Here is a 7,897-nt window from a genome sequence, read left to right as displayed (position 1 = left end):
ACGCCCAATTTAAATCTACCTCGTCCTACATTTATTTTTATATTAATCTATACTCGAATTTATTTTTTAAAAAAATTATATCGAATCAGATTTGAACGAGTCGAATAAAATAAATACGAACGAATTTTGCCATCTTTACACATAAATACCAAATTCGAATCCAACCCACCCCACATTTATTTTCATATCGATATACATTTGTTCTAATTCGAACTCATTTTTTTTTTCTTAAAATCATATTTGATCAGATTTAAACGGACCGAATAAAGTAAATTCGGACGACTTTTGTCATTTTTATATATAAATACTAAATTCGAATTCAATACATCTCTACATTTATTTTCATATTAATTTATACTTGTTTCAATTTAAGTTCATTTTTTTTAAATTATATTTGATCATATTTAAACGGGTAAGAGAATATAAATTCGTACCATTTTTACACATAAAGCAACTATAGTTTCCTGATAATAAATGAGTTCCCTTACAGTCCTGAAAATTAAAAAAAGGAAAAGAATTTAGCAACAAAGATTTTGTTCTCTCATCTCGCCTGCCAGATTAAACTAAAAACAAAAATTTGGAGCAATTCCGCCATTAAAAACAAAATGTAATTTTACATAAACTACTCAAACAGTTTGTTTTGTTTTGTTTTTTTTTATAATAATTTCTGAACGTCTTCCTTAATGCGTGCTTGTGAGACACGAGTACCAGATGACTCTGGTTCTCTCTTTTCATTTTCTCTCTGTGCTTTTGCTTTTAGCTGTTAATATTACCAGAGATCCATTATTACGAGCTTGATTTGATGTAACCACTGGGATCGGGCTCGGTTTTTGTTTGGTTTCGAAGAATCGCTTCTTATTCTGCAGTTACTCGTTCGCTGTTTTTGCTTGTTTCGGGATCGAGTAATTAAGAAGAATGCGGGTGAAATGTTGAGTAATTTAGGGTTTATTGGATTAAACTCTACTGAATTTTCACGCAAAATGCTGCTGAACTGCGACATCGGTTAATTGGCTTTGGTGTGGGCTTGATCATTTCCGAAATTTTTTTTTCCAGGATTAATTTCTTTTCTTTCATTTAGTTATCTGACTTCTTTCTTCGTTAGAGGACTTCGTGCTTACTTACCTGTAAAACGTTGCTTAATGTACTGTTTGAATATTTTGGGAGCATTTAGTTTTGGTTATTTGCTTGGTTTTCGTAGACCACTCACACGGAACCGCCATTGCGAAGAGATTCAGCTACCGAGAAGGAGAGAGACGCGGGGTCTTCCACAAATAGGGAGGGGGAAAGTTTTGGAGGGAGAAGAAGTAGAGAAACAGAGAGCGTGAGGAGAGTAAGCGGACGGGAAAATGGTAAGGGGAGAAGATTAAGAAACAGTAGAAGCTTGAGGATAGAGACAAGAAGAAGGAAAGGGAAGGATTAGAAATTGGTGACAGCAGGAGGGCCTGGTACAGCTTTTGATTGAACCGAGGCCCAATCTCTAAGCTGCTTCTCCAAACAGGTTAGTAATATTTTTAGTAGATTCTATGAAATTTATGCCTTGTAAACTCATCATCTCGAAGACGAAGTCCTTTGACTCTCATCATTGATGTTTGAAGTGTTGAGTGGATTTGCATGGATTTCTTCTTTCTTTCAATTATAGAGAAATATGAATATGGCAGGTGGAGATGAACTATTTTGTGCTAGGTTTAGTTTAGAAGTATGTCACTTTTCAAGAGAAAAAAGTTGTTGATAAAAGTATGTGGTCGTCCTCTTAATATCTATGCCTTCTTATCCACATACTTTAAGCTCTAGTTTTTCCCTGTTACATGAGAAGTTTTTGTCTAAATGTTAATATCTTGATGGCCAAAACTTTAGTTGCAGCATTGATAAACCCAAAGCTTCTTTTTCAACCTTTTCTTTGCCCTCATGCCAATGGCTCTGCCTCATAGGTTATTGGTTACTGAAGGTAAGTCTTTTGACATCTCTTGAGAGTGGAGCTATTGACCCAATATGGGTGATGCAAAATGAGAAAATCTTAATTACGTTAAAATTTTCTATTAAAGAAATTTTTTAGTTATTATTGTTTTGTCCTTTTAGGTTATTTAAGTTTTTTCAGACATTAGAATATTTTAATTTTCTTTTAGGTAGATTTTAAATATTATAGAAATTAGTATTTTATAGATTTTTTCTTTTATCAATTTCCTTATAGTTGAGGCATTATGATGTTAGACAATTAATAATATAGGTGGTTGTAAGGACAAATTCATCTTAATATTGTTTTGGAACATTGTTTTAGAAAAAGAAAACTCTAGTGGTGGGTAAAAGATGACTATTCTTGTGTTCTATTATTCTGTTCCGTTGTAGAGTGTAGACACAGGATGATTCATGAAGAATTCCTTTTGATGGAAGGATGATGAAATGTGTGGTTAAAAAAACCTTTAATGTTGTCGGTGCAGAATCATTTTATGCCAGATGGAGTATGATATGACTAACATCATATTTGGTTTTGAGTAAAAACAATAAAGAATTCTAGTGTAATTGTCAATAAATGATCATCGAACGCTAAAAATATTAGGTGTATGAGTTAAACCTAAATATTACTGTAGATTAATGAATATGGAACTAAATTTCGTTTATTACTAATGGAAATGTTATAAGTTTATGTTTTACAAACTTACAAATATTGCAATGTAAGTTTCCATATTTGGAATTCTTAAACATCAAGAGAAACATAACCTTTAAGATGGAAAATGATGAGTGCCCAAATTTCTTATGGTAGAATCAAATCTTGTGTGTGAGTTTGATAGTAATAGCAGAAAAGCATCTCCTTGACGCATCCAAGTAGTAAAGTCCATTTTTAGCTTCAGCATGTCCAATTATCTTTTACGAATTCCAGTCTTGAAAATCATAGTGAGAAGAGTCAAATGTTACTTTGCAGTTTAAATTTTGTGATAGCTTATTCGTCGATACAAGATTAGTACACAGTTTGGGAACATATAATATATTTTTAGGATACGGGTAGGATTAAGATTAATAGAAATTTGAATGATTGGGAGTTGGGGGAATATGCAAGTTTGTTGCAGTTGCTTGCCACTTTAAATGTTTCAACCGGTGATGATCTGCCGTTGTGGATTTTGGAAAAAATGGCTCTTTCTCTATATCTTCTTTCTACAAATTTTTTAATATGAAGAGTGATGTTGGTAGGTGCAATTTCCTGGCTAAACAAATATGAAAAATTAGGGTTTCCACTCGTGTTGCTTTTTTTTTTTTTTTGCTTGGGAGGCTTGTTTGGAAAAGATATTAACTATTGGCAAGCTGAAAAGTAAGGGTTGCATCCTAGTAAATGCTTGCTACTGCTATATAAAGGTGGAGGAAACATGTTATCACCTTCTATTCTGATGTCCTACTGCATATAGTTTGTGGACTTTTGTGTACGGTATTTTGGGCATTAATTGGGTTATTGCTGGGTCGGTGGGGGGGAGAGATTTGGGCTTGGGATGGATTAAATGTTAAAAATAAATTAGCTAATATGATTTCTTTAACAGTTTTTTGGGTTATTTGGAAAGAAATGAATAATAGAACTTTTGATTATGAGTAAAATAGCTTTTCTAGACTAAAGGATAGATGACTAAATTATTTTAGGTCTACATTGTTAGGTCATGACATTATTAGTAATGTGAATTTTAGAAATATCATTGAGACACTAATTTTATTATAAGTTTTTTGTACATGGGTGGTACCTCCGGTTTGTTGGTACCTTGTTAATATACAGTTTACTATTTTTATTTTAAAAAAAAAGGTAGGATTAAGATTAATGTCGCCCTCGCCTGTAATAGTATTGAAGGAACCGTTTGAAGTAATAATCTTTTTAATATTTAGAAATATTTAGACATGGAGCATATGTTCGAAAATATTTAATCATATAATTTGTGGCTCCTAAGTTTATAGTTCAAGAATTTTTGAAGGGTTTATCAAAAACATTTAGTTCATATGAGGTAGAAACCGAATGTAAGTGTACCAATAAATCGATATTTGTTGTTTCTCCAGGTACTCAGGTCGAGTTCTTAATTTTTCAATACTCACGTTGAACTCACTAAGATATGAAGTTGCTATGTTGGGATTTGCTCCAGTAATTTGGAATGTACTTTTAACATCCTTCCTGTAAGAATTGTATAGTAATTAATATCAAAAAGAAAAAAAAAATTATCAGAAGGATTACAAGTGGTTGTGTGAGGAGGAATGTAGCGCCCGGAAAGGAGGAAAAAAAAAAAAAAAAAAAAGCCACTTCAGCAAGCTCGGTCAGCAGTCCCGGCCAACCGGGACCTGCCATGTGGCAAAACCACATCGTTCCAAAAAGGGCCACGTTGGCGATCCGCGTGGGCGCGATCGGACGACCCAGATCTAGCGGGCGATCGGACGGCCCAGATTTAAACGCACGGACGGCCCAGATTTAATCAAAAACGGACGGCCCAGATTAAAACAAAATGGACGGCTGAGATCAAAAGGCAAGGGGTTATAAATAGAACCCCCACACCAGACCACAAACCCTAGCCGCCTGCCGCTCGCCGGAGAAGACGAACCAGAAGCCGGCCGCCGCCACCCGCCGCCGCACCGGAGGAACCTCCGACCGCCGATCGAGGTAAATTTCGTACCCCCGACTCGTTTTTCCACGCTGATTCCTCCTGTGGCCAAATCGGAGTCAAAATCCCGGCCAAACGGCCGGAATACACGGCCGAAGCCCAGCGGCGCCGCCGCACTCCTTCTCGGTTTTTGCCTCCGATGAGGCCCTTCCCGGCCTCCGTTTGATGCAATTTTTATATCACCGTGATCACCATTCTTTTCTCTACAGGTTGACCGGAGCCGAATCACCAAAACACGAACCTCGCCGGAGAGCCGCCGCACCCGAGAGCGCCGCCGCCGGTAAGCTCCGTTTTTCCGTGATTTTTTGGCCCCCTGAGGGCCCTAGGGTTGTTTTCTCGCAGGGACCGATGCGAGTGTGGCCGAATTCGGCCGGAAACGGCCGAAAACAGCCAACCCGAGGCGACTCGCCGCCGCCAGCGGCGGCACCGTCGCCGGAGCACGGCGGAGCCGCCGTGCCAGAGTTGCGATTTGGGCCGAAAGGGGCCCTGGGCCTAATTTGGGATTTTTTTTGGAACACGTGCAGGTACCAGTAGTGCGTTTCAGTTCCCCGAGGAAAATTCAGGGAAAATTAGGGACAGCCTGCAAGCGCACTGTGAAGCCGTGTTCGGACCCCGAAACGAGTAAGGACCGCTCACCCTATTTCCTATCACGGTTTTAAAGTTCAATAAATGATAAAACGGTATTTCATGAATCAACGAATATGTGAAATTGTTTAAGGTCGCTAATGGAGCCCGAGTCTAGTGTAATTGTCGGTTAACTGTTATTTGGCCTGTTTTACAGTCTTAAATGCAGCATGAGGTTTGGTGTTTTCATTCTATAGTTTCGTGTGCATATTGTACTGTTTTATTGATTATGGATTGAATGACTGGGGTGTTGATACTATATGTTGTCTGTTTGGCATAAATTATCGTTTAGCTTGTTTGTATGTGATTGAAAATGCTGACTGAGGGAAAAGACGAATGAAAGATTATGTGAATGGAAATTGTATAATGTGTTCAGCCTGACTAGATATCCTGGGAGATGGTGGATGGACCGGGTTCGTAGGGAACCCTACCGGGATTGTGGTCTCCCATACCGGACGGGGTATGGAGATCTTATGTGTTTTGGCGCCCATACCGGACGGGACGGGGTATAGGGACGGTCCTGGAATATGATCTCAAGTGTTAAGGATTAACGGGTAGCGGGACCCCTATGGATCCCCACGGATACTAGTGGGCTGGTGAATTAGGAAAATATGTTGCGAAACTATTGAATTACGAAGAGTGTGATAGGTATTATGTTATACAGTTCATATATATGTTTTCATGATGATGATGATGTTATTGCTTTCGTATATTGTTTTATGAATTTCACCGAGGTAAGTAAATGGTAAGGGTTTTATTATTAATAAAAGGATTTGTTGTAAATTATGCTCCATTGGTCTTTTTGTGTTTTCTACCCACCTTTACCTCCGTGACGGTGAGATATCGTGATGTCTTTACTGGGTTAGTGTAGCTCATTCCTTATTTAATCATTTCAGATCAAGAGGACATCGTTCCCGAGCCACTTCCGCAGGAGGACGACGAAGGGGACGCCTAAGGACTCCATAGTCACATTCGTAGTTTTTACTTTCAAGTTTCTCCTTTAGGTAGTTTAATTTTTTATATTTTGTGAGCACGTTTTGGTTTTAGTGTAAGGGATGTTATTCAAATTTTGACTTCGCTTCCGCATTTGATATTTATAATACAAATTCCATTATGAATTACCGGGGGTGTTATAAGGAAATCCACATCTTGCCAATGACTCACGTGTTGCATTGAGTCAGCTTGCTGAGTCAACTCGGATCAAGAATAAGAACTCACCATACACATGTGCGGACAAGAATAGAGGGTCCATTCCTTTGTGTCTGCCGTTTGTCATCTGCATTTGGTCTTGAGCGGAGGCGTATGATAGACGATAATGGAGCAGAGAGGATCATGTCTATGTCTGGTTGCGCACGCGTCTTACAGTGCGAGTGGTGCGCAATTGAGAGAGCTGCATGGTGGCTACAGTTGTGACCGAACCAAGATTAAGACATCGTTGGTTGATAGAGACTAAGCGGCCAGGTCACGTTTGCGACAAATTGAGCAACATCACCCGTCTACGACGGGGGTGAAGTTTGTGGTGCAGCTGCGTCTGTTCACTTTGTGGCTACATCTGTATGCACGACAGAAGGTGACCATGGCTCAGGGATGCTTAGATGATGGCGCTAGGGTTGTATGTCTAGGTGGACTGTGCGATTGTGTGATCGTGTCCGGGCCTGTGCGTGATTGGGTTGGAGGTGGTCAGTCTATGGTGGAGATGGCCGGCTACGATGTCGGCTTGTGGTGGAGGTGGTCGGTCTAGGTGGCTTGCGACTAGGGTTGTGGTGGCCAGCAATGAAGGCTGATCCCTTTAGCTTTTCTAATTTATAAGCCAAATAGAGTTTATGAAAGAATTAAAATTTCTTAATTTAAAACTTTGATACCATGTCAATAATGATTTAATGTGTTTTGTATTGAATATTATAACCGTATGTGTGTATATATATATATATATATATATATATATATATATATTTTAGGATAGAAAATGAAATAGACAATAAATTATTATTAATTGTGAAAGGTGTGATTTGCTCTCATATTCTTTAACCTTAGTTACTTTTTCTTTAATATAAACTCTTCTAATTCATGAATATAATTGTACAGTAACTTTAAAAATTAAAAATTCATCTGAAAATAAACATCAGCAAACAGTAAACAACGAAGGAATACTGGAAATCTTGGAAAAACTAAAAATATTTTGTTTTCTTTTCAGAAGTTTGATTCTTTTAGATATAAAATTCAACGTGTGTAATCACCACCTGATGATTCTGTTTTTTCTTTTTTTGCTTTCTTCCTGTCCTGAAAATAAATAATGACCAGTTCTAGGCAACAAAGATATCTTTATCTCTTCTTCCCTGACAGTCAGATAAAAATAAAAGCACAAAAAATGGAGTAATTATGATTTGATATAAAAGAAACAATTGTAATTTTCCATAGAATTCTTCTTTAGCATGTAAAGACTTCAACAGTTGCTTATTTCTCAACATCCATACAATGCGAATTTGTGTATAGTACATTAATATCAGATACCACTGATTCTCTACTTCTTTTCTTCTGTGCAGTTTTGCTTTAGCTGTCATTATTACCACAAACGCAAAGTTAGTAGCTTGATTTACTATTTTCAATAATTGCTAGGGTCAGGTTTCAGTTTTAATTAAGTTTAGAAGAGTTAT

At 37.6% G+C, this 7,897-nt stretch overlaps 1 protein-coding gene across 4 annotated transcripts in view; it reads left to right on the top strand.

The window, feature by feature from the left end:
* The first annotated feature begins 476 nt into the window (after window positions 1-476).
* LOC110819665 (Galactosyltransferase family protein) overlaps window positions 477-7,897 on the top strand; it is a 35,285-nt gene continuing 27,864 nt past the window's right edge. The window contains exons 1-2 of one of the 4 annotated variants that reach the window (XM_088211919.1): window positions 477-607; window positions 1,199-1,498. The gene's annotated coding sequence lies outside the window, so the exon portion shown is untranslated. The other 3 variants (XM_088211918.1, XM_088211922.1, XM_088211920.1) reach the window with 3 other exon arrangements.

The sequence above is a fragment of the Carica papaya genome, chromosome 9 (assembly GCF_054855325.1).
Source record: "Carica papaya isolate Zhongbai chromosome 9, ASM5485532v1, whole genome shotgun sequence".
NCBI lineage: Eukaryota > Viridiplantae > Streptophyta > Magnoliopsida > Brassicales > Caricaceae > Carica > Carica papaya.
Note: the sequence above shows the minus strand (reverse complement) of the source record. Positions and strands in the feature narration are given on the sequence as shown.